This window comes from Corvus cornix, chromosome 1A, assembly GCF_000738735.6.
Source record: "Corvus cornix cornix isolate S_Up_H32 chromosome 1A, ASM73873v5, whole genome shotgun sequence".
NCBI classification, from domain to species: domain Eukaryota; kingdom Metazoa; phylum Chordata; class Aves; order Passeriformes; family Corvidae; genus Corvus; species Corvus cornix.
Window position 1 is genome coordinate 45,447,690 of NC_047057.1, and position 26,195 is coordinate 45,473,884.

The following is a 26,195-nucleotide window of genomic DNA, read 5'->3' on the forward strand; positions in this document are numbered from 1 at the left end:
GCAGGGCCTTTGCATCTAAGAATGGAGAATGAAGGCATCCAAGACCTTCACTTGGCCCTCAGCTGGAAATCATAGCTTTGAAAAATGATCTCATTGTTGGAAACTGAACCAGCCTTCATTTTGCTGTTTAACATTTGGTTTCCGTCACTGAGGAAGTATGGTAAATTGAAAGAGAGTGAGTGTGATGGGGGCACTGTAAGATTCTCTGTCAAATTAAACTACGAGCTTGGCGTGTCTTGGCAGGGTTGTTGCATTGACACAGATGGCAACTGTATTGTCCCATACCAGGAATGCTGATTTGAGCAGACTGCTCTTCTTTCTATGATGAGAACACAAATTCACACCTAACATTCAGTGAAGTGAAACAGACACCAAAAAAAAAAAGCATAATACTGAGTATTATTTCCCCATAAATTACACCTTTGAAAATTTTTATTAGAAAACAAACTATTTGCTAGTAGGTTGAAGTGCATGGTTTTAGAAAATTTCTTTCTGGAAGCAGGAGCTACTAAATGGTTTGGACAAAAAATTTTGCCAATGTGATTAAATGTGTACTGATGTCACAGAAAATAACCATCATCTCGACAATAACTTGTGGTCACTGCTATCTGCATTCAGCACATTGGTTCAAAACTGTTATTGCACAAATCTGACATTTCTTCTTTCTGTTCACCACCTTCCATGTCCATGAAATGGACTTAAAAGCTAGTATTTGTCCTTACACATTCTTTATATTTAGAAATTCTTCACAACTCTAGATACAATAAAAACCAATATGCAGATACATTCTTTGCACAGCAACACGCATCTGGATTGTCAATTTGCTTTAGCATTTGGTTGAAAACAATAGACAAGGAATATCTACTACTTACTCTTTGTGTGTATGTATTATTGTGCAACCTCTAGACTTACCCACACCCACCAAAGCTCCAAATCTGTTCTGTAACCCATGGTTTGATTTTTCAGTAAGTACATATTTCATATAGAGGTTGAGGCTTTAATACATTGGAAAAACAAAATAAAAAATCAGTTCTGTTTCTTGTAGATTGTTCAGAGTTCTGGCACACTGTGCACGTATCTCTTGAACAGAAACTGTCTGCAGGGCCTAATAGCTACAAAGAGAAGAAACTGTGTTCATATACTGTTGAAGTAGTTCTGAAACATGGGAGGATAGCCCCTCCTTTCTCGGGGTTTCACAGGATACATTTTGTCACCCCTTACGCGGTGCTGAGTGTTTCCGTAGTCTCCCTTGTTGTTAGCAAGTTGCTAGACATTGTTATTGTGTTTTTGTTTCCGTAACCCACTTCTTCCTGTTTGTGTGCCCGAGAGCAGAGATTTTTTATTTTAAGAACAATTTACTCAAATGAAATGAGATTAACTGGGGCTGGCAGGGGAAACCATTCTGAGGGACTGTCTCCCTGAACATGCCCTCTCCTTCTGATGAGAGCAATTCCCCATCATGGAGTTTTTAGTAGTCCCCTTGGGCAGTCTGTAGAGAGTAGTAACTTCTTTTGCATTTGACTACTCAGTTTTGGCCACCTGGTGCCTCATAGCTGTCATCTCAAAATGTCACTTTTTTAGTATATTCCAGTTGGGATAATAGCAATGGAAAAGTTGAAGCAGGTAAAAGAAAAAGTTCATAAACTAAAACCCACAAAGTCTGGAAAATAAGTGAAAGGGAGGGATACTGAGCTACGTAATCCCAATCATCATGTATTCTTCTGTGCGAGGGTGATGGAGAAAAGGGAAGCAGCTAGGATTGGGATGAGCCTTCTGCCTCAGTCTGTGCAATGGGTTAGAGGTGACTTCTCTGTTTTGTACGCAGAGTCTCTGTGTGACGGGGCCAGCAGTGTGAACCTCAGCACTGGAGGGGTGCTGCCTTTATCCTCCCCCAGCTTGCCCAGCCAGGCTTGGCACCAGCCAAATCTGAAACTTCAGGTTAGTGAGGCAGGAGATGCTGCTGCAAGGTTTCTATGGAGACAGAAGTGGAAGATGAGAGACAGCTAATAGGAGCGCAACTCAGCCAGCTCCTGGATAGTGATTTGAAAATAAGGACTTTTAAAAATAACCCTTTACCTTATTTTCCCCCACCTAATCTTTGTTTCTGAAGAAAGAAATCAGAAAGGCAGTGGGTTGCCGGCAGCAGTGAATGAGAGCTCTCACTCACCACTTTCATCTGTTGGCTGTCATGCAAGACCTGTAAGTAGCAGTTTACTAAAACTGGCTGCAGGCTTACAAAGTGCGTAGTAATTGTAATTTCGGACTAGAAGAAAACGTGAAATGCATTTTAAAGGTATTTTTCCACTCTTGTTTACGTCCTTTTGAATGCAGTAACTTCAAGGATGGCACAAAGGCTCTTTCTAAGCCGTGAACTTGCACCAGATATTAGCTGTGGCAAAATGCATGTGTATTTTACTGCATTCAAAATACTTTTTGGTGTGTTGTACTCATATTGCAAACAAGATCTAGGTTGTTATTCCCTTTAATCTGTTTTGTTTCTCTTTATCCTCCACAGCGTTGTCCCTACACTAACTTCTAATGTAGACATTAGAATATTTCAAGAAAAAATTTATAAAGTTTTTTCCAAGAAAGATTTAGAAGAAGGTCATCATGTATCAGTGAAAAGGGGAATTCTTTGCCAAGTCCCTGTTTTACTTGGGTTTTTTTTTTTGTTTTTTTTTTTTTTTTTTTTTTTTTTTTTTTGCTTTCTCCTGAAAGGGTTTAGGAGGTGGGAAATTATGATTGTATCAATTTCTTACATAAAATTTAAAACTTGAACAACAGGCTGTAATTGGAATTAAGGGTGAATTTAGTGCTTTCAGTCTCATGCTGGATTGATTTTTGCTACTATTATGTTAATGTGATGCTTGGATGCTTGTATTAACCTTTAGATTAGAGAAGCTAGATGAGATTGTGACTCAGCTTCTTAATCAATTTTTAAAAATCTATCAAGAAATTAAAAATAAAGAAAAAATAGTACACTCAAGAGAAGTGGGAACTCCACAACTTAATATAATATGCCAGTCCCCATCCATGCTGATGCTAAACCAGAATGAGAAAACCAGCTAGTTGATACCCTTTTGCATCTGTGTGCCTCTTCTCAGACTGAGGTGTCCTGTTCTATCCCTCTGACCAATGCCTTAGGAATCCAGGGAAACCTGGGGCAGAGGTAGTGTGGTCTCTGCCTTCTCTGTCCTGTCACGTGTGCAGGAATATTTCTATTTTTCATATTGCACCCAGAGTCTTTATTTTCTCCCCAAAGCCACTTGTGTATCTGATGGGAATGTCTATGAACATGTGGTTGTGCCATGCTGCTGAGAAAACTCCCCAGAGAAACAAAGTGGTGGCAAAGATCAGAAATCAGCTGTTGGTGGGAACTGGGAGCACTGTTGGTTGATTTAGGTAAAGTTCAATTGGAATAAACTCCTGCACTTCATACCTCAGCTGAGAGGCACTTCTGAAATTTTAGAGAAAAAAATCTCTTTGTGTGGACAAGTGGGAGCAGAGAACAGTGTCTGATTAAGTTGAATGAGAAAAGTTATTTTGTTGGAAAAGGGCATAAGGAGGGCATTTGAACTCTGTGCATTTAGCAAAAATTTTTCTAAAGTGTCGTACAAAAATGCAATAACCTTTAGAAAAAGTTACCAAAACTGAAGCACCATTATAGTGTAAACCAAAGAAATTTCATTTACTTCTAAATTCAAATTGTTGGAAGTTGTGTAGGTTTCCATTACACAGACATCTCTTTTTTCTCAGTCGTGTTTTGGAAGCAGAGAGAGGAAAAGGAGTAGGGCGTTGAGGAAGGAGTAGCTAAGGCTTATTTTAATTAATAGTGATTTAAGTATGAGCAATTTCCAGCATCTTAGTATTTCTTACAGAAAAGAAGAAAATGGTTACTATCTACCAGGAGTTTTATTTTTCCCTTTGATGTACTCTGCATTCCTCCTGTTGATCATAATATACTTAACAGTTGTGCTTGCAGACTTGAAAGTGTAACACATGCTGATTTGTCCTCCCAGAGGCATGCTAGATTTGACATGCAATACACAATTTGACTTTTTCAAATACTGTATTTGTCACTGTTGAAAAGCTTCTAAGACTATAAACATCATTAGTTCATAAAAAACAACAACAACCAAACCAACCACAAAACACATCAATTGCTGTAGCTTGCTGTGTTTGTACATATATACAGGTATGTGTTTAGAATACTCATAAAAATATTGAATGTTGCAATGGTGTAGGTACCATAATATGTAAAACCAATTTTCAGTAGATTTTTACTGCTGTAAAATAATCCCTCTGGTCCTAAAATTTGTCTTCCACAGCACCATGCTGGTAAGAACTTGCTATTTTGAGTATCTCTTAGATGTCGGAAAAAAAGTAGGGTTATACTGCTGTCAGTACAGAAAGCAGGGCACTTTCCAGGGACAGTCCATGAAATTTAAGTCAGGTAAGTGTGGAAGGTCCCCTGGGAAGGTGATCTAGGTGCTTAAATACTTCCTAATTTTTATAGCACATTCTGGACTTTCCTGGATTTCCTTTTAAATCTTGCGCCAAGCAACAGCAGTGGAAATGCTGCCAGAAGGATTGGTAGACATACCTATCCATTCATGGAAATAATTGAGACTGTATGAAAGTAGTGAGGGTAGCACCCAGCACCACAACCTGGGAACATAATTAATTAAAATATTATTTTTTCTTTTATTTTCTTAACTAGCCCTGCTGGCACAATTTAAGCTTAAATTTAATATATTTAATGATGTTTAATACTTTTTAGACTAGTCCAGCTGGCATGAGTCACGCTAAGGGAAAAAAAGATAACATTTTTGATATCATTCGCTTAGATACTCATGTGATAGGTCCTAACACATGTGTGTAGAAATGGAACAGTGTTAACTTACAGTAGGACTACTGCAGGGCACCTTCAGGGTGTGGGGAGAAAATGTTAACATTTTCTCTGTATGTTTCTTTTGGAAGAGACATTTAGGAAGCAATTTTGCTTCTGTGTAAGTTTTTTTTTTTAATCCACCCTCATGAGTTTTTCTTCTGTTGCTTTACCAATTTCATTGTTCTGGAATGTTGCACTCACGTGAGATAGTGCCCTTGGAGGGAGAGAGTCAGAGAGAGAGGAGGGGGCCTTGAAGCAACTTGAGCTAATCTGATTCCTCCCTCAAATTATCCATGTTCCACAGGACTGTGTGCCTGGTGAGTATATGATAGCCATCCATCAGTATTTGCAACTCTGTAGAGATTGTTTCAGGCTGAGGTCAGATTTGCACAGCTTTTGTTAGAAGAGACGCACAGAAGCATGTTGGAAAATATATTTAATTTGTTTTCCCCCTCCATGTGGAATTATCTCTTTAAATGTTTTTTTTTTTTCTTATCTTTAGTTAAACTAAGAGATGGTCCTCTCTGTCAATGCAATTTACATTTCTGAGAATGTTTAAAGACAAATCTCACTGACTGATGGTGTTTTCTACTGTTCAATCTTATTTTTTCCCTTCTTTATGCCATCTCATTATAACTATCATATCTTCCACGTCACACTAAGTGATTTAATGAATCTAGTGAAATATAGACAAATGTGTTCCCTTGGCCATTGGTTCAGTCATCATCAGTTCTCTCTAATTGGAAGAAATTATGTCTTATTTTTAAACTTTATCATTCTCCATCAATTTCCTTTCCCTCCATTTTAGTCTTTTTGGTAGGGCTCAAGGCAAATGTGCTGTACCTCAGACGAGGTTTTTTTACCTCTTCTGAGAGGTCCCTGAGCCTTCAGCTTTCTTGAGATTGTGTATAAAGTGGCAGTTTTGGCCAGGTTGAACATTTGTTAAGATAAAGGAATCAGCTAGCAGGTCAGAGGGCTTTCCTGTGTGGTGACTTTAATGCTCACAAATACTATGGTTCATTTAAATAGTCATAACTAGATATAGGTGTCAGCTCAGGAAAGACTTGTGGACCAAAGTAACATACCAGGGCTGACTGCTAGAGCAGTCATAAGCCTCCTGACAGGAGCGTGCTGGAAGGAGAGAGTTTTTTAGAAGAGGAATTTACTGCTTTGTTCACAGGGTGAACGGGTTGAAACAAGAATTTGGGGGGAAAAAGAAGTCTCCCTGTCCTATGTTACAATTAATTCAGATTTGGCTCTCCTTACACCAGAACATGTGAGGAGAAGGTGACCAGAGAAGAGCCAGATAATGTTTCTTCTGCTGCCCAGGAAGAACAAGTTTTAAAACCCTTCCTGGCAATGTGAAGCGGAGTTGTGGAACTCAGTGCAAAAAGAAATTAAGGAGGACAAAGCTGTAAGTTAAAAATGGAATTAGTGAGGTTCTTGGAGGGTAGACATCACGGTGGCTATAAAATGTAGCTGTCATGAAGCTGCTCATTCAAGTTAAGTTTAAATCTCCAATTTAACCAGAAAGTGGGAGGAATATGTCTCTAGTTTTATAATCATCCTTAACTGCCTGGTCTGAGACATGGTCAAGGACAAGCATACACAGTACTGGCAAAGCTATTCTTGCAGGGGGCCTGGATTTTTCTTCTCCAGAAATGAGATGTTTATTTCTGTGTAGAGTTCTGTATTTCTTAAAGGTTGCACTGAAAATAAATTCTCAAATGATAGTATTCGGCCTTTTCCTCTGATTTGCATAAGGAGGAAATGCACAGGTGTTCATCAGGAACCTGTAGTGATCAGGCAAGTTGGATCTGTTACCAGAGTCTTCTGCTCTTCATGCAGCTCTGAGTCTCAGGTAGGGATTCAGTTACCTTGTTATCATCGCACCCTGTGCTTACAGAATGAATCCAACTGGGGTATCACTTTCATACCTCTAGAAACTGCTTCTTGTGATTTTCTCTCTTGCTTTTGAGATGGTTTGTATTCTTTAAAGTTATACTAGGAGCAGCTTAATTTTTTGTCAGACTAGCTAGATTTTTACGTCACACTTGTAATTTTGTGTCAGACAAGATAGATTTATTAGATTCTGACTCTCTTTCTCTCCCTGATAAGGATGATTTTTTTTTCTTTTTAATTTTGTACTGGGAAAGAAAGAGGGCTTTGGTTGAATCCAATCTATTTGAAGTTTGATTTTCTATTAAAAGGGAGGAAAAAATACCAGAAATCACTTCTTAGACTAATTTTTTTTTCTGTAGCTTCTTGATAGATGGGAATCTTGAACATTTTTGGAGTCAGCTCATTAAAGCACGTTTGAGGCTTAAATTTCAGGATTATGCTAGTATGCTAATTATTTCTGAAAAATGTGTCTGGCACATAGTGAATTATGCTGTTGAGTTCTTCAATCTTAAAACAAATATCTACAAGTGCATCTTGGTCCATTTCCCAGTGTTCTTTCACTGTTCTTTTCTCTGTTCCTGGAAGAAGTAAGACTGGGAAGCTGGTGGGGATGAGGTGAGTGGGAGAGACATTAACATAACTGAAGGCTGATAACTATTTTAGATTTTTAAAATCCCTACTTGGACTTCGAAGTTCAGTATATTTAGTAAAGAAAAAAAAATGCTAATTTAATTAGCATTTTCATTTATGGTTAATTCTGTTTCAAGTTGACCCTTCCCAAGACTAGTTTTAATATTGGTGTTATCTGTTCCAAGAAAATAGAAAGCAAAAAATGCCTTTCAGTTGGGGGTTGGGAATTTACTTAAACATGAATCCCTGAGGAGAATCACTTGAGTTTTCTTTAGCTCTACCTTAATTGTGTTGAAAAATTTCAGGAGATGAGAGAGAATATGAAATATTCTCCATCATTTAGAAATTTATGGAATATTATTTTAAAGATAGTACATTTATTTGAGTTACTAGTTCACAATTTTGAATTGTGCAAAAATTAGCCCATATATGTTGGGATGGATGTTAATTCTCTTGGTAACTGACTAAATTATACTGAAACATATATATATATATATGTGTGTGTGTGTGTGTGTGTGTGTATATATATATGTATGTATATATATATGTGTAATTAGTACTGCATCTATACACTATAACAACATTTTGGTGGAATTATACCACTTAGATGTATACCTCTTAGATGCCTTGAACCCGAGTTCCTGGAAAATATTTTCTGGTTATGTTAAACAGTATAGCGATATAGATTGTTAAAGCCCAGGGAAACATGTCTTTTTGTCTTTATTGCAAATCTTGTTGGCATGCAAGTCCATACGATGGCATGTGCATCCTTTGTTTTCTAGAATTCCAAAATCCAAGGAACACTCTTACAAAATTTTGCTATTCTAATCCACATTTTATATCTGTTTGCACAGCAAAATTTAAATGACTGAAACCTACAGATTCATAAGTTGTAAGTTTATATTTCATATTTGGTTCCTGAAAATGCCTCCTTTTCCTGGAAGAAGATCTGAGAGGATGCACATTGGTCAGAAATAGCCTCAAGTTCCCAAGCACCAAAGATCTCAGTATTTCATAGCTCTTCCCAGCTCGATTTCAACCTAATTTGGCACATAAATTGTAGTTGACGTCAGACAGAATAATTCAGATGTTTGAACCTCTTAGATGTGTAGCCAAAAGCGAATTGTCTGTTTGCATGTATTTTTAAACATCTGCAAGCTGAGCCGAGAAGCAGAATGCAAATTCTAGGACTTGAAGATACCTGTGAGGTTATGAAAATCCCTTTGGGACTGCAGGGAATCCTGGCGCCTATGAACACTTTTTTATTTCTAGACATGGTGTATTTAGAAATTTAGTATTTGCTTTAATTTCTGGTAACAGAAGTACAAATGACAATAGAAGCAGCTCATCAATAATTTAATAGTAAATGTACGGTCTGAGATAACAACTTTTGTTGAACCTTTTAATGCATATTCCATGAGGACTGAAGGAATTGTTTCCTGCAGTTTGTATTTCTGCTTTATTGGGATAGAAGAGCAATTTTTTGTTCATTCATGACAAAAAAGTTGTAGCAAATTAACACTAGCAGAATTGGTTCTTTCAATAGCTTTCTTTTAGTCAAGTAGATACCAGTATATAGACAAATGATATTTTCAATAGATTGCAGAGGAATTCCCATGGCTCTTAGGTAGGAATAAGAAACAGCTAACTTCTCAGCTCATGATAAGTGGGGTTTAGGTGGGGAGCTTCGAGCTCTTGGAAAATCTGACTAATATAAATATGTGGTGATTATTTCACGTAATTAAATGTTGCGTATATCTCTATAAATTCCCTATTTTCATGATACAGTAATTTTTCCTTGAGATATTTCATTCTCTGACTGTGTTTTTTTTAAAGTAGTGGGGCAAGCCTAAGTTTCAGCAGGATGTGCTACTTGCAAAAATTGACCTTTGAATTGTGTCTAAATACTGATTTTCAAAATGCTTTTATTATCTGAAACCAGGGGTTTGATTCCAAGATGGGATTGTTTGGTTCTTCACCATTATAAAGCCTATAAAATGAGCTCTATGAGATTTTTTCTGTGGATGTTGTTCTTACAAGCACCTATAATACAGGATTCTCTTGACTACAAAAGACATGACTCTTTTTATAACTGCAAGCTCTTTTGGCTAAACTTCTGTCTAGTCATAAGTCCATAACTTACACTCACCCTCTTCTACCAGCCATCCTGGACAAAGTTGCATGTCTGTGGTTGGTGAAAAGACTTGTCTGTGCACTGATTTATAAGATCCTCTCAAATCTTTGGAAAGTTTCAATATGTTTTCAGAAACATTGCAAGTGTTGATTCAAGCTGTAAGAAAATGGGTGTGTGGCACCATGTTTTAGATGACTTCGCATGATGTGCTATTACCCAACAACACAAATTCAGTAGGTTCAGAATTTGCCTTGGGCTTCCTTAGTTTGTCTATAGAGTTGTTAGTTCTGAAAGATGTTGTGTTCTGAAACAGAAGGCAATAAGTTACATGGGCTCCCACAAGCTTGTGAGTTCATTTGGCGTCCCCATACAGAATCTGCTGCCAGGATGCATCCACAGATGAGACCAAACATGCTGTCATCTCTCCACAGAGATCCCTTTTCTTCTGAAGATCTTGTTTTAAAAAATAGGCATATATTCTGGTCCAGGATAACAAGTTTTTTGGTTTGAGTTTTAGCAGTAGAAGCAGTAGAAATGGCCATATGTGTTTCCTATGACGTTGGGGTCATGTTTGCCTCTTCATCTTCAGTAATGAGGTGTGCAGGAGCTGCTTCTCTGAATAGTCCCCTCTCTGATCTTACTGGACTAGAAAATAACTAACATCCTGCCAGTGATAACTGAGTGTGGTATCTTTTGCAGCCACTGAAGGTAAGGAGCTGTGGTTATGATCTTTTTCCCCATCTGTGTCATGGAAATTAGCTGTTGTTTCCTCCCATGGGCCTCAGCAAAATGTTGGCCTTGAGCTTTGGAAACTTGAGGTGGAGAAAAAGGAACGAAATAACTGAGCTCCATTCCATAAAGCAAAATACCTAGGAACAAGATCCAGATGGGAATTCAAGAGTATTTTTGAGCACTAGGTCATCATATTTAGGAGCAATGATTTAGTATATCAGCAACCAGGAGTAGGAAGGGGCCTTAGCTGGTGTAATTTCAGTTGAGGATAATAGACTATTGTAGCTTTCTGACTATATACATTAAAACAGGTTGGAATACCAATACCTGATGCAGAAGAAATGTGTTAGAACTGCACCTTTAAATACCTTTCAACTTAAATAGGAATCTTTTCAAATCCAGGTTTGAAAGGCACCAGTGACTCACAGGGATGTACATTGTCTGGGAAAATGAAGCTCCTCTGAGACTGGCAGCTTTGGGATGTTGAGCTCAGAAACAGCTGCCTGAGCAGTGTTCCAGGAGAGTGTAAACAGGGAGGGAGATCTGCTATAGCCTATTTGAAGAAGACAATAGTGTGATGTGGTTTGCTGGGGTTTTCTTCCCTCATAACTGTGATGCTTTTGATTAATTAAAGTTTTTGACAATGTCTGATCATGAGGTAAACTGAAGTGTAGAGCCTGTTAGAGAACTAGTTCAGCTATGAAATGAAGGTTAATTTATTATGAGTTCAAATGGAAATTATGTTTTTGGGGAAACAACTTGGGGATCTATCAAGTCAAGCTTTTATGTGAGCCTAAGTGTATTTGACAGGTTAGCTTGTGGGTTTATTTCTGTCATGTCTTAAGACAGAAAGCAACATGTCTTTGTCACAAAGCAACTCCAATTATATAATTTCAAATGAGGCTATCACCTGTATTGTGGAAAACACACTTTTTACTTTCTGTTTCCCAGGACTTGCTGACAGAGCAGCAAATTTACCACAAATCACCTTTGTCTCACCTTGCACTTTCCCTCCACAGATGCAGGGGTCTTGCTGAGCCATTGCCAACCCTCGGCAGCGAGGCTGTGCCAAGCAGAAGGATTGCAGTGAGCCTCGTTCCATGTCCTGGGGGAGCCAAATCCCAAGTGTGGCAAAACCCTCTGGGGGGGGTAACACAGGTGCGTGAGAAATGCTGGGACCATGGCTCCATATTGATTTTATATTAATGTTTGACATGTAGAGTGGGAGTAATATTCCAGTGGCAATTCTCTCAAGACGTGCACCACTATACAAAATAAATGTCAGTGCTTGCTCTCCATGAATGCAGCCTTCTGATTCACACAGATAATTTGAAGATTTTGAAATTTAGGTTGTCCACTCCTCTTTCTTGGCAGCGAAAAATTAATTAGTGTGTCCTGAAATCATTGTTAAGAAAGCAACATCAGGAATTTTTCTGCTCCTTTTGCTCTTCTTTGGAGACTTTGAGCAACAGTAAATGTTCAGGCTCACCAACAAAGATAAATGCTGAGGTCTGATCCATCCTGCTTTTCTCCTGCTCTCTGCTGCACCTTCCCATATCTCCCTCAGCCTTTCTGATGAGTTCATAGTAAAAGTCGCATTTCAGATAGTCAGTACCAGAGAGCACAGAGATAGAACACTGATTGTAAGCATAAATATATTCTGATAAATCACAAGTCTGTGATTGGTAAAAGCCAAGTTTTGATAAAAAATGAGTCAAATTCAGATAAAACATAAGCCAGGCCTCATAAGCAATTCTGATATTTTTCTTGAATATGCTAATTTCTAAGCTATTACAATTATGTTCAGGTGCAATGTGAAGCTTTTGCAATTTTATTGCCAGTGAAAAGTGCACACTTCATAGCTGGAGACTGAAATCCACTATTCCTTTAGTCAAAAAATGTGCACAAAAAAGGGAAAAAAAAATTTCCCCGCTCTATACTGTCAGAGTATAGAGGCTGATGGTGTGGGAGCACCCTGAAATTTGCACAGAAAGGTTGTGTTCTCCTCTGCTGAGAATGACATCTGTAAACATCATGGTGGAGAACACTATCCATTGATACATGGAGAGAAATGTCTAATTAACTTACTTCATTGCCTGAGAAATAATTTGAATAATGTGAAATAATTTGATTGTCTCTATTCTGAACCTGAAGGCAAGACTGAGAAAGTCCAGGGTGTGAGTTTTCCATGGTGACTTAAATCAACCAGACTGGTGGGACTTGTATGCCTTGTGCACGTTGCTGGTACCTTCTGGGATGAGGACTTGATTCTCACTGCAAATTTTCTGAAGCTGTCTGTTCCTTTCTGTGGTCTTTAATTTCCTATAGACAGGGAAAAATTAAAATGAGTAAATTATCATGTCAGTAGGCTTTAGGAAAGGAAACATACTATTTTCATTAAACCAAATATATTCTTAGAAGTAATTACATTCCTTTGGTTGGAGAAAGTATGGTATCCTCACTTCCAGTTTCCCCTGTGACTTAAGAAAACAAACAGAAAAACCTCCATGGTGAGCTAGGATGTTTGCCTATTTTAACATTAAAGGAGTTACTTAGTCCAGTCACTTTAAAGTAGTAAGAAACCATAGATACTGTATTAGCTGCTCAAAAAAATTTAATTCTTTTTAGGAAAAACAGAAACACTGATTTCTTCACTTAAGCTTAAAAAGGAGTTACCAGGTGGTCTCTTTCCCAAGGTTTGGGCAGATAATACATTCAAGGCTTACAGAATAAAGAAGCATAAGCCTCAAGCAACTCTTCTCCCCATATTCTTTTGAATTACTGTACAGTTATTTATGTAAGGGGCTTCTGTTGCTCCCTTAATGACTACCTAATTTTCTTGCTGTGTTTCCTCTCACAGGATCACAGGATGACTACACAGTTACTTCAGTGATATCAGTACTAGAATAGATAATCTTAGATTTCTAGACTGAAATACCTTCACAGAACATGAAAAAAGGGAAAAAAATAATACGTTTTTCATGCTTGAACAAATATAACAGTGATGAGAAACTAGGTTGTTAAGATTAGGCAGTGGAGAGGTAATGCTTGAAACTGATAGCTTTCCATATCTTAGTTTTAAAATGATACCACAATGCATTTCACAAAAATACTGAATAAAAATATGACTTTTGACCATTTTCAGTGCTGTTATATTTACAGATATTTTCATTTCTTCCCTAGTAAGGTGCCAATTTTAGAAAAAAAATTATTATTCAGACTAAGTTTCTGTGCATGATTTTGAGTGGATATTACGCCGAAAGTATTGGTTTTTTACTTACTGGCAATATACTAAAGTGTAAATGGTATACCAAGTTAATTGAACAATATTTTCTTATTACCCTTTTGAGCACACAAATTTTTTTCAACAAGATAGAAAATGTCTTTCAATGTTCAGTTAGATAAAAAGACGTATACAAATATTGCTTAGTAGCACTCTTTTATTAAAATGATTTCTAAGAAAAGAAAATTAGGACTATTTAATGTTTTTCTTCACCAAGGAAAACAATACTGAGAACAGAAGAAACTGTTTATCTGGAGTATAAAATGCTTCTCTCTTCTTAGGAGATGCAAATACCTTTTGTTTCACCATATCAACAAATGTTTCTTCTTATGTTGTGGAGCAGAGTTCACTTATAGCTTCTGGTCCAGAAAATGATTTTAAGATGCAGTTTAAGCAGTAAGCTTCTAATAGTTTATTATGTTGTGAATTTCCATTGCTCATTCCTATTGTGCAGGTAATGACTTTGGGGGCAGAAAGTGAGATGAAATTCCCCATTGAGTAGATAAACACTCATTTATTACTGCTTCTCTGGGTGCCAAATTATAGGCTAGTTGATAGTGACAACCTCTATCAGTTTTTAGCCTTTGACTCCAGATGAGTGAGGTAATCACATGACTCATATCACCTCCAAAGGAAAAGCTTCTCTTCTGAAAGAGTGGTTAAAAGACTGTTGCTGCATTATTAATAAAAAACAGAGGCAACACAGAATCCCTGATGTCTCAGGATGATGAGGTGAGACTTTGAATTGTCCCACAGGAAATGGTTTTATTTTATTTATTTTCTTCCAGCAAGTTTTGCGTTTCCTTTGTTGCCACAGGCAGCTGTAGTGCTTTCATGTATGGGGTAAAAAATGCAAATAGCAACTCTACAGTTGATAAGTGGTTGGAAATGTTTAGTGCTACAGAATGGCAAACCTGCTTGCAATGTGTTCTCTCCTACATACACTTCTATTTTGTAGTACATCTGCTCAGGGTTCCTGGGTGACCTTGAGGAGCAAGGACACTCTGCTAAAGTCACAGTGAGGGTGATATGGGATGGTAAAATACTTGGAGCAAGCATCAAAATAGAGTATTATTGAAAAAAATCACTCTTCCTAATCACATACACACTGAATTGGTGAAGGGTATGTAGTCAGAGGCTCAGTGTTTCATTAATGATGGATGATGTAATTCAATAATGTAGTTTAAAATTAACATTTAGTAAGGACTCACCTATGGTTAATTTGTAATAACTTCACTTTTATTTTGATGATTTAGGTTCAATGCTCCAGCAGCCCTGCCTTGGGAACACTGTCTAACAAGTTTAGCTGGTAATGTTTAACAAGAGCCAGGGGAGCAATGACACCTAACCCATAAGAGATTTAAGGAGCAAGAGAGTCCCTCCGATCTAGAACATTCCTATAGCTCATAGCTCACTGTCATTGTCACCTCTATCAAAAGGAGCTAGTTATCTTCATACGATAATGCACTTCCTTGTATTTCTTATTTAACAGTTTTAATTTTTTCAGGTGTACGAACACACAATGTTCATGTTTTTGCCCCCTGATTTTGCACAGCAACTTGTAATGGGTGTATGTGAAATGCCTGTCAACCTACTAAGTACTTACCTAATGAAATAATATTTTTTAGTAACAATATACCTTGGCTAGGTGATACAATGAGGCTAGGGTAAGTCACACCACAAAACAGAGTGCAAAATTTAAATTAATGAGGTCTGGGTTTGGGGCTTTTTTTGGTGAAAGGGATTTGAAGTTAGGCATACGTTTATTGCCCAGTCAACAGTTTTATTAGTAAAAAGTGCTGAGGTACAGTTTTAGTAGAAGAACAGCAGCGCTCAGCAAGTGCTGAGTGCAGTAGGCAGGTACCATTTGTGTATGTTGGCAGTGGAGAGGATGGCGCTGTGGAAGTTAACAGTGTGTTTGTAGCTCCTTATCGTACTTTAGTTGATCCATGACTTTCACGCAAGTCCAAAGAAAATCAACCAGGATGGTCAGCATCCTAGAAAACTTTCCCCAAATCCACAATTTGAAAGATTAGTCAATTGAAGAAAAGGTTTAGGATTGAGATTCAAATACATGAGAGGCTGTTGCAAAGACGAAAGTACTAAACTGTCCTTTTGTCTGTGGGGAACAGGAGAAGAATAATAATGTTTTTACATTCTAGTGAGGGAGATTTAAGTTAGACATTAGGGAAACCATTGTAAGTGTAAGGTTAATGAAGCACAGCAGCTGATGGATTAGAGATGCTGAAGCATTCCTGTTGAAGATTCTGGGAATGAGTTAGGCAAACTTCTGTCAGAGGCAGGTTAGTGATCCTTGCTATGAGCAGAGGGGTGGCAAAGATGGCTCGTAGCATCCCTACCCACCCTGTCTAAGTCAGCTCTGTTTTCATACTGTGCTTGGGAGACAGTGAGGTTAAAAACTTTGAATTGGCTTCTTTATCTTGATCTGTTTTATGATTGTGTGTCTTACTTTGCTCCTGTTAGGGTATACGATAAAACCTAAATATACTTTTGACCAGCAAGTTTCCACAGCTTTCTTTTCCGAGGAAGGGGTATTAAAAGAAAATGCAGCATGTATTTTTAATACTGTCTTAGCTCTGGTTTTTTGTTATTCGGCAGTATTCTTTGTTCATATATTGTGAATGAAATATTTTTCTAATAATTTGAAACAAAATTTGCATCTTGTCATTGGGTAAAATTAAATCCCAGAAATTTATGGGTTAATTTCCATTGTTATTTAAGGAAGATTTGTGGAAATTAATTAATTGGGGGTTGTAAAATGCCCTTGTGCATTTTTTTTGGATATTGTAATATGAATAAATAAAGTCCATTTTTTTTTTTAAAGTCTGTGTAGCATTACATAATTTCCCACATCAATTTAAAGTTCTGTTCTCTAGAGAAGGTGTTATTCACAGTAAAATCCTATGGTATTCAAAGTAATACAATGTGCCTGGTCGCAGGTGATGAAGACATTGTTTTCTAGAATGGATGGTAAAGTTCATTGGAGCATTAAAAAGGGTATTCTTGGTATCTCATATGTAGATACAGCCTAAGCACTTGAATAACCAGCAGAGCCATTAGGATGTCTGCCTTTAAGAATACTAGTGTTGGCGGTGAGAAAATAGAAGTATTTTTTGCTCATCATTGTCTTTCTTCCTTATGTTTCCTTAGTATCTGACCTTTCTTGCTTAAATATTAATTTGCCTGACCTGTAGTTTGCCTTTTCATGTCTTCTTTTTGTTTCAGTTCAAGAGCTGGAACAGAAAAATAGTATTGGGTCCCCCCTGATATATTTCCATTGAATGGTAACAGAATTTAACTGACTGATATTATACATTCCTAATGAATTTTATTTACAGCAATGGAGATTAGAAAAACACATTCTAACAAAAAACCAAATCACTGTTTTCCACACAAGTGCTTGTTCCAATGTGCTCTTAGATTTGGAAAAAGAGCAGTGCAAAATTCCATCAACATTTTTTAATTAGGAAAGATTTTAATTGTGATCTCAGACTTCAGAAAGATTTGCGGTCTTTCTGAGTGGTAAAATAGTGGCATATATAGCTTCTGCCTCTCTTAAAACTCTTCGTTGAAAATCACAATTAAAAGTGTATTTTTGCTGCTACTGTCACCACACTTTAGTTCTGTGACAATTTTAAAGGAGGAATTTGCTTTGAGTCCAACAGGATGGGGCTGAAGTGCTACACATGAGAGAGAAGATATTCTAGTGGGTTTTTAATAGATTTAAAAAAAAGCACTGTTTGTCTTACAGAAACAAGTAAAGGGCCTCCTGTGACACATAAGATTTTGTAAGCACACTGAACTGGCAATCAGCTAATCTCTGGTGTCAGAACGCTATCAGTAATTGGATCCCCTATGAAACAACAGGAGTCAGCGGTGGGTGGATTGTTTCTTCGCGGTGCAGCGCAGGCAGCTGAGCGCTCCGTGCTCAGCTGCGAGGTTGTGGGAGCATGATTGCCACAGTATCAGGAGAATTGAGACAGGTTTTTAATTACCGCTTTATTGAATTATTTGGTATTATTTCTTGCAAGTGCGCAATGAAGCACCATGTGAGAATACTAATTTCTACTCGGTTAATCATGGATAGTAGGACTTCTGTTGCATGCTTGTAGCTTGCTTGTGTCTTTTAGTTTTATAGTAATCATGAGAGATACCACTTTTGCAGTTCTATACTTAATGTAGGTAAATTTTTGAGTCAGAAACAATATTGGTAATGTGCTTGAGATATTATGATTGAAAGTCACAGGAGGGATTTCAGCTTTTCAGGGCACCTGGCATGAGAATGCCTTGTTGTTTGAGAACAAAAAAAACCCATCAAAATTTAGAAGGCAGAAGTAAGAAATAATCTTATTTTCTGTTGTTTGTAATAAGTAGGCCTGTTTTGACTCAACTGATTATCAGAAGCCCCTGTTCTGCTGTGAGTATTTTCACCAAGAGCAATAACTCCTACAAGACAGATGTCCTGATATTTTTAAAGAGTGGTTTAAATATGTATGTGTATGGTTTTTTTGCATCTATTTGATGTTAAAATTAATTTTAGAGACAGCCATGATGTAAGATGCTCTTTTTCTTTTACTGCCTCAGTCCATACTTCTGTGAAATAGTATAGCATATTTTTCAAGCCATTTAGGGCCCTAAAAGGCTAACTTTTTAATCACCAAAGTACCAAATAAAGCCAAGTCTTTGAAACTGTATAAAAACATTTACTATCACTTATGTACTTAGCATAACTTGAACAACAGCTTCAAGTTTCTGAAGCTAATTTTTTCCCCCTGCTTTGACATAATTTTCCTTCACCAATCACCTGCGACTGTTATTTATGCTTGAATGAGTCAAAATACTTGAAAGCTGTTTTACTATCTTATTCTAAATCTGGAGGACCTCAAAGTCAGTCCCTACTCAAATTATATCCATTGAGTAGAATTGGAAATGGGGAGTATCCCTCTGGGGAATAGGGAATATATAGGCAGAGGAATACATAGGGGGAGCATTTTAAAAAGCATTTTATTTAAAATGAATGTTTGTGTGTTCTACATTTATACTCTATAACTTCAGAAATGAACATAATTTCAGCATTTATCATCCATCCACAGTGACACTTTTTTTACTTTGCAGACCAGACTAGGCAAATAGAGGGAGAGCAGTGTTGTGTCTTCTTAGCCATGTGTCATTACTATATGACTGTAACAACAGTAAACTGTTGTTTCATGCAGCTAAAGCAGGATTAGAACTGACTTTGTAAAGAGATAAAGGAAGGATATTTTAAGTCCAGTAAGTTTTAAAAACCTTTCACAGAAAGACAGCTTTTGATCTGATTTGGCATAGAAAAGAAGAGTTTTTTGTCTTTGAAATTAATTGCTCCTCTTCCAAGTATGGTTTCATGGAAATTAGTTCCTTAAATGAAAGTATTTACTACGGGTGAGCCCAAATCAGTTTTTTCTGCTCTCAGTGGTTAAATTGAAAAAACCCAAAAAAATCAGGTTTATTTGCATCATTTTATTATTTTGCCTGAATGAATGCTACACACAGAAGTGGAGTCTCCTCTTGCAGAGTCCTTAAATACCTGACTATGTCTTTATCTTCACTGGGGTTCTCTCCCTGGAGCATTGGTTCAGAGGGGGATTTGGGTTTTTCCTTGTCCTTTTCAAAACACACACACTGTTATGTTTTGGGTTTTATTTTTAAGATTGTTTCCTCAACCACTACCTCTTGCCATACTTTTCCCAGCCTTTAAATATTTTTCTCCCCTATTGTAGTTTTCTGTGAGAAGGCATTATGTGCAGGGTTTTGCTGCAGCCACTTTTCACATTTAGAGTTCTGCTTTTTCAGCTTATTTTGGCAGATTGAGCAAAGTGATAAGATCGCTATGTAGGAAAGTTAGACAAATATGTCGGTGCTGTCCTTGGCACCGATACTTTTCCAAATACTCTATTTTCTTAGCTGTCTTTTTCATATTCCACATAATGTCAGCATCACAGATTCAGGGTCTTAATCAGACCCCAACTTTGCCGTTATTGCCTCTCTTTTTACAGGTTTTTTTTCCAACAACATAAAAAGATAGTTTCCTTATCTTATTTTCTTTGTGTGAGAAACGCCATTTATGTTTTACTTTACTTTGACCAATTATACATTTTTTACACCTGCTGTTTCTGTGGCTGGGTGTGCAGTGAGGCAGCTTCTTGGTTCCCAGTGCTGGGTTGCTTGACAGGCTGTGTTGACTAATTGGTCTCTGCCATTTTCTCTGTCTTTATCTCCTTTCTCTCGCTCCCCCAGTCTGAGCAGAGTCTCACTGAGAACAGCCCACAGGAAAGCACTCTCCTAGAGCTTCTGACAATCACCTTGTCTTTGGTGCTGTTATTAGCGAAACAAAAGCAAAAGTCCTCATGTGGGCTTCCTGCAAGTAGTGAGGAGTCAAACTGTGAATTCAGCATCTTTTCCCTACTTTGCAGCCAGGAGTGAAACATATGAGTGATGTTTGAGGCACAGATCAGGCAGCTTTTTCAGAACACCAAAGAGACTGTTAAGTTTTTGATACAATGTTTATGTTTTGTCCTTTCAGGAGAAGTAATCATAGCATGTCACATTTGGTAAGGTAATAGATTTAAGAACTGAATCACAAGGTAGGTATAAGGACAGCACTCCATTCTCACACACTGTATATAAACTTTGAGCATCCTTTTGCTCTTCAAATTGAGTAAGCCCATATAGAAATGGATGGCTTTACCAGTGCTCAGAAAAGTGAAGGAAGTTAATGCCTAAAGTGATTTAATATGGTATTAAACTTCTTCACTAGAATTTTAATTCAATTTGAAAAGTGTAGAAAAGCTTTTTGTTCAAGGCATTTCATGACATCATTTTAACAGCATTTACTGGTAAATTGATGCCATCATAGAGCAGAACACTCAACTTTTTAATGTGTATTTCAAGGTTGGAATTTAAACATAACATTTGATGTATTCATGCTTGAAGTTCTACTTGAGAAAAGTGTCCTGAACAGAATACAGGAATTTAGAACTACAGCATCTAACCTCTCTTTATTCTGCCCAATCAAAATGTCCTGTAAGTATAACATGATTTAGTTTAAAACATTTCATCATTGAATAGTAAATTCACATATTTTCTTTTGTTTTAAGAAGATATATGGTCCAAAGTTAAGGCTTTTGGGGCATCTTAATTGTGTATCTCCCTGTTTAACCTGCTAACAGCTCTTTGCTTCTTTTTTTCTCTGGTCTGTGGTTCTGGACTAACCACTAGTCTGTTTAAAACCTATGTACGTATTTTTTTATTTCTGATATAAAGTCAGCCTTAATTCCATGGCAAGGTATTTTGCTCATTTTGGGATTAGATTGCTCTTTGCTATGATGTATTCCTAATGATCTGAAGTACTATGATTAAGTCTTGTATGAACTATAACTTTCCATCTTAGGTTAACTCAAACTTTAATTTGCAGCAGGGTAACTTTGATAATATCCCAAACACCTCTGTTAGAGTGACACAGTTGTCCAAGTGCACTATAAACTGACCTTGAGCTGCTACACGTTCTGCAATTGACTTGTTGGAGGATGTGCTTGGCAAGATCAGTGTCAGTGTCTCTGGATATTAAGGGTTTTCCTTGCACATCAGCTTCTTTGATGTCCACAGTAGGTACTCAAACCAATGCAGCTGCACAGTGTGACAAATACCACCAGCTACTATGGCAGATGGCCAGGAAAGTTGTTGACCTTCAGGCTAAATACTCAATTAATTTTAATTTTGACTCTTGGATCCATTCTTCCTTATCCTATTGACTCATAAAAATCAGTGGAAAGCATCAATAGAGAAGTTTCATTTACTTCTTTTTCACCTAAGATCACGTAGCTTGTATGTGTATGCATACATATCCATAAAAAAAATTCCCAAAGTATGTAGATTAAAGTTCATTGGTAACTTGGTTTAATTTCATCTTTTTCAAACTTAAACTCACAAAAGATTTAGGTTGAAAAATTTTGAAAGTGTGAACAATTGAATTTTAATTGTGGTCACTCAGGATTAAATCTAATCCTGACTGCTAGATTCCTTAGCCATTTGAAAACATTTTAATTACTAATTATACCTGTACAAAATTACTTTTTAAATAAATGCAAATCTGCATTTCAAGGACATAGTGTATTTTATAGTGTACATAGTGTATTACTTTCATCATCATGTTCTCAGTAATATACAAAGCAGAAGTTTTGTCAAAGAAGTTTACTAAGTTGAAGATTTATCTCACATCCCACTGTTTAAGCAATTAAGATCTGAAATCACTTACTTGGGAAAGTAAAAAACTTGATGACGTGCAAGGTATTATCTCTGACCACCAGTGGCCGTCTCCTCCACCAGTCTGTTCTCTGGGAGGAACTGAGGTCTGACTGATGGATACAAGGAGGAAGGTGATGAACCCCCCTATGGAGTTTGTCCCTCCTGCTCAGTCGTGGTTCCTCCTGCTGGTATCTGTGGAGGCTGGCCCTTTCCTTGACTTACCTTTGAGCAATGAGGGAGCAGAGCAGGAGAGAGCCAAGGAAAAGGCAGGACTGGCCTTGGCAGCAAACATCCTTTATGTGAAGACAAAAAGAGAAGCTTAGGGAGGAGGTGTGAGTGTTGTCTAGCCCATTTTGTCTGCTGTCAAATGCCTTTCTGCATTTCTAACTAGTCAGTGCAGACAGTTTCCTTAAAAATCTAAATAGGTAACGTTCTGGTGTACGTCAATGAACATGCACACAGACAAGTTTGGGGATCCTTTGACTTCAAATCTCTTAACCAAATGAGAAGTGTTAGAACACTTCATAGGGGAAACAAAACAGAACTAGGACAACTTACTCTTTTCTAGAATGCATCACTGCTGTCTTTAATTGCTCAAAGCTGTGGGTACAAATGACCACCTTTCTTTGCTGCTATTCTGTAAACAGGTTTAAGGTAACGCCCCTCACAAAAACCAGAATAGAAATGAATCCTAAATGAGGATCCTATCAAAGATTTCTCTTAAAACTAAAATTAGTCTTTAAAGGGCATGTTATGCAAAGTGCCTATGATGGTTTTTCTTGAAAATGAAGGTAAGATTTTGAGAAGAAATTAGAAGATTTTTTTGTATTTGTCATAAGTTTTTCTTCAATACCATATGAACCGCTGATCAGTTAAGTTCATTTGCAAATATGAAGTGAGGGGAAAGAGATTACTCAGAAGAAAATCTGTATGATATAAAGCCTTCTATTTCATAAAAGAGATCAGATCCAAATTCAACTAGTAGTGATTCAGTAGTTAGCAGTCAGCTGTAATCGCTTGGCCAATAGCAAAATGAGAAATCGAGATGATACCTACTTGGTATTTTTTAAAAACTCTTTTCCACCTGAAGCAAATGTATGTTAATGTTAATGAACATTGGAGCTGCAAGGGAACTGAAGCTGGAGACATTTTGTAAGGCATTTGATTTGTCTTTATTTAATGCTCTTGACTGATACTTGTAAATGGGGCCAGATGTTAGATAGAAAGTCCACAGTTTTGGCTGCGTTTAATTTCTTGTTGTAGACATTCTTTCTGTACTGTTTAAACCAGAGTACACTTTTCATTAACTTTAGTGGATGGAGGATCATGCCCTTGCATCATAATTTTATTGAGTCTTATTGGAAAAAGTATTCACATAGACCCTGAAAATGTTTTGTGTTTCAGAGGAAACAGACTACATTACGATTGTGTTTAGAAAATGGGAAAGAAGGCTTTAAAGTAGAACAGATTCCTACAGATGGTTTTGCATTAATAACAAGTGCTAGAAATGTTTACATGGTATGATTCTCACTTGGTGACTGGGGAGTATATTAAAGATGGAAGGTGTTTCCAAGCCACTGCTGTTACTTGTTAGTCTGTTCTATGAATACAGCAGAATTTCTGGCTGGTCTTACGGAAATGACTGAAAAATATTTGTGAAATTAAGAAAAAACATCTGAAAATTTACCATCTTCAGTAGAAGCTCATCCAATGTTAATGTATGCTGTGGGTTCAAATTTATGTCCCTTTGTCAGTAAGCTAATCTGAAAGAGTTTAATTGGGAAATAACTATTACCCTTTTCCTCAATGGGACTGAGCTTTCAAACCTATTGAAATTCATCATCAGTCTTATACAAATTATCTTAGAAAGCCTAAGGAAAATTCAATGGGTGTATTTCCCTCAGGGTCCACCATACTGATTACAAAAAATATCCATGCTTAATACTGAGTTTATGCTTATATCTTCACAACTGATCATGAAAGAGATTCAGTGTATACATTCATGTGGAGCCAGTGATGCTGCAAGTGCTTACAGCTCTGATAAATTCTCTAACGCCTTGCATTTATGCCAAACTGTGCTTTGCACTTCTGACAAAAATACATATGTAACTCCCAGGGCATAACATGTGTGTTCATTTTCTCACCACACATGCAAATCCGATGCATCAGACTTGACAGTGTATAACAGAACATTTCCTATTTTGAACTAGCTCTACTAACACTCTGTCACCTTCTGTAATAACCCTTTACCTTTCCTAGGGTGAACCACAAATGTTTGCACTCATGCAATGTTGACAATGTCATGCAACACTGATTTCTTGTCATCAACCACTTCTTGTCATATACCATCAGCTGCATGATCTTATATTGTACAATAGCAGCTGGAACTCAGTTGTGAAATAAAGACCACACAGTTGGCTTTTGGGACCTCCTACTTTAGTGTTGTGAAATTCCTATGGAGTATGATATCCTTTGTTTTTTAAGAATGCATAACTTTCTTAAAAGTAGTGTTGCTGTTTGTTTTCTATTAGGCTTGCAAAATTGTGCCTGGCACAGTCTCAATAGAAGCTTATTCTCCTTTTATTGTTTAACTTAAATTTTGCAGTGGTGGAAACTCAGCTGGATTTTTCATCAGGTTGAAGGTTAAATTCTTTTACAAATTAGGAAAAAATTAGGTTAAGTTCCCTATTTTTGGAGAACTTCAGTAATGTTAACATTTCTTCACTTCCTATATCAAGTTTCTGATGCCATCAGAAAGGACGGTTAGCAGCATTGCCATCAGAAAGGAGTGCAGGAGTGGCAGGGGTTCTTATTCACATGGGTATTTTTAAATCCATGACAGAATGGTGAAGGCAGTAGGAGACGCATATTTTCTTCAATGTCCACCTTATTGTAGACCTCTGCTGCCTGGTGTTATTTCAGTTTTACAGGCAAGGAGGTGTTAAATTTTGTCCCTTCTGTTCTCTTATGTTTAAACATTTGTGTTTCCATGTAAAATTCCTGACATCTTTAGCATCCTGTCCTTTTGCCCAAGAATGCTCTTTTGCATGTGACAAAAAGCTGTTCCTCCTACTAAAACAGGGCTCATATGCCAGGCTTACTTGAAGTCTCTGGAATGACAGCATGAAAGTTTCACCACAAACAATGAGTTGGTTGCCTTCTTAGGCATTTAGAGACCTGTTGGCTTCTCTTTGACCTGGTGGGTACCTGATATTCATACTTTTAGAGCTTTCTGGGAACCACAGGCAGGACCGTGAAGACAGTGTCCCGTTTATATCCAACCTAGACTCAGCAGATTTCATAGGAAGAATGGAATTCAGAAAGTGGTGCAACAGAAATCCAAAGCTAGGTGCCCTGTGCTGCTTCCTGCTGTGGCCAGCATGTTGCATCTGCAGTCAGTGGTTCTGATGCTCTCCTGGAGGGAGGGATAACTGCAGCTTGCTTGTTGTGGATGCTGGGTTTATCAAGCCCTGCTACTTAAAAGCATTGTTCATTAAACCAACCAAACAAGGGAATTAAACAGATTATAGGCTTATCGTAGAGCAAGTGAAAGACAGAAAGCATGTAATTGGAAGGTGGAGTGTTTTGACAGCTTCTGCAGATGGCAACAGACAGAAAGGGGGATTTTGTTCCTAAAGTGTAACTTTCTTTTAATAAGGCTCAAATAATTCTAGCAGCTCCTTTGAGGGTATTGTATTTGGCATGAAAAATATGGCTGCATCTCCTTCTATGTATTGGTTATGAAAATTTTATTTGGGCATTTTTTTCTTCTTCATGATCCAGAACATTTTGTGAGCAGTACCGTTGTTCAGTTTCTGTACTAATTTTTGAAGCAATGCTCTGATTTGTTTTTGCAATGTAGTGTTATCCAGAAGGATCAGGAATTTAGTATTGACTCAGAAACTTTGTGTTATTTTATCACTTGGCAGTGTTTTCATATTCAGTATGATGTCTGAAGCAAAATATTTACATGGAAGATTGTTTCAGAATACTTAATTTTCAGAAACTTATATAAACATAAAAATAATACGGTGAAGAATTTATTTTTACATGCTTTTTAAAGGCTTTTGCCTTTTAAAAACCAAAAGGATTTCCTGAGGGATATGCTTGTCTACATCTATTTTCTCTCCAGCATATGAAATGACAGGCTATACAAAGTGCCCAAATATTAATTTTTGTGGCATGTCTGTGTATTCATCTGTCAACCTTCAGTGAATTTTTTGGTTTTCTATTAGCTTGTCCCAAACTGCTGGCAAACTAAATTTCTCTAACAGACATCAATTCACTGCATTAAATTCCTATTCTACTCTGCAAGACATATT

At 37.2% G+C, this 26,195-nt stretch overlaps 1 long non-coding RNA gene across 10 annotated transcripts in view; it reads left to right on the forward strand.

The window, feature by feature from the left end:
* LOC104696429 overlaps positions 1-26,195 on the forward strand; it is a 114,529-nt gene that overhangs the window by 49,151 nt on the left and 39,183 nt on the right. For all 10 annotated transcript variants that reach the window (XR_005604576.1, XR_005604585.1, XR_005604582.1 and 7 more), the window contains one exon: positions 11,309-11,447. This is a non-coding gene — a long non-coding RNA (uncharacterized LOC104696429). The remainder of the gene's footprint in view (positions 1-11,308; positions 11,448-26,195) is intronic.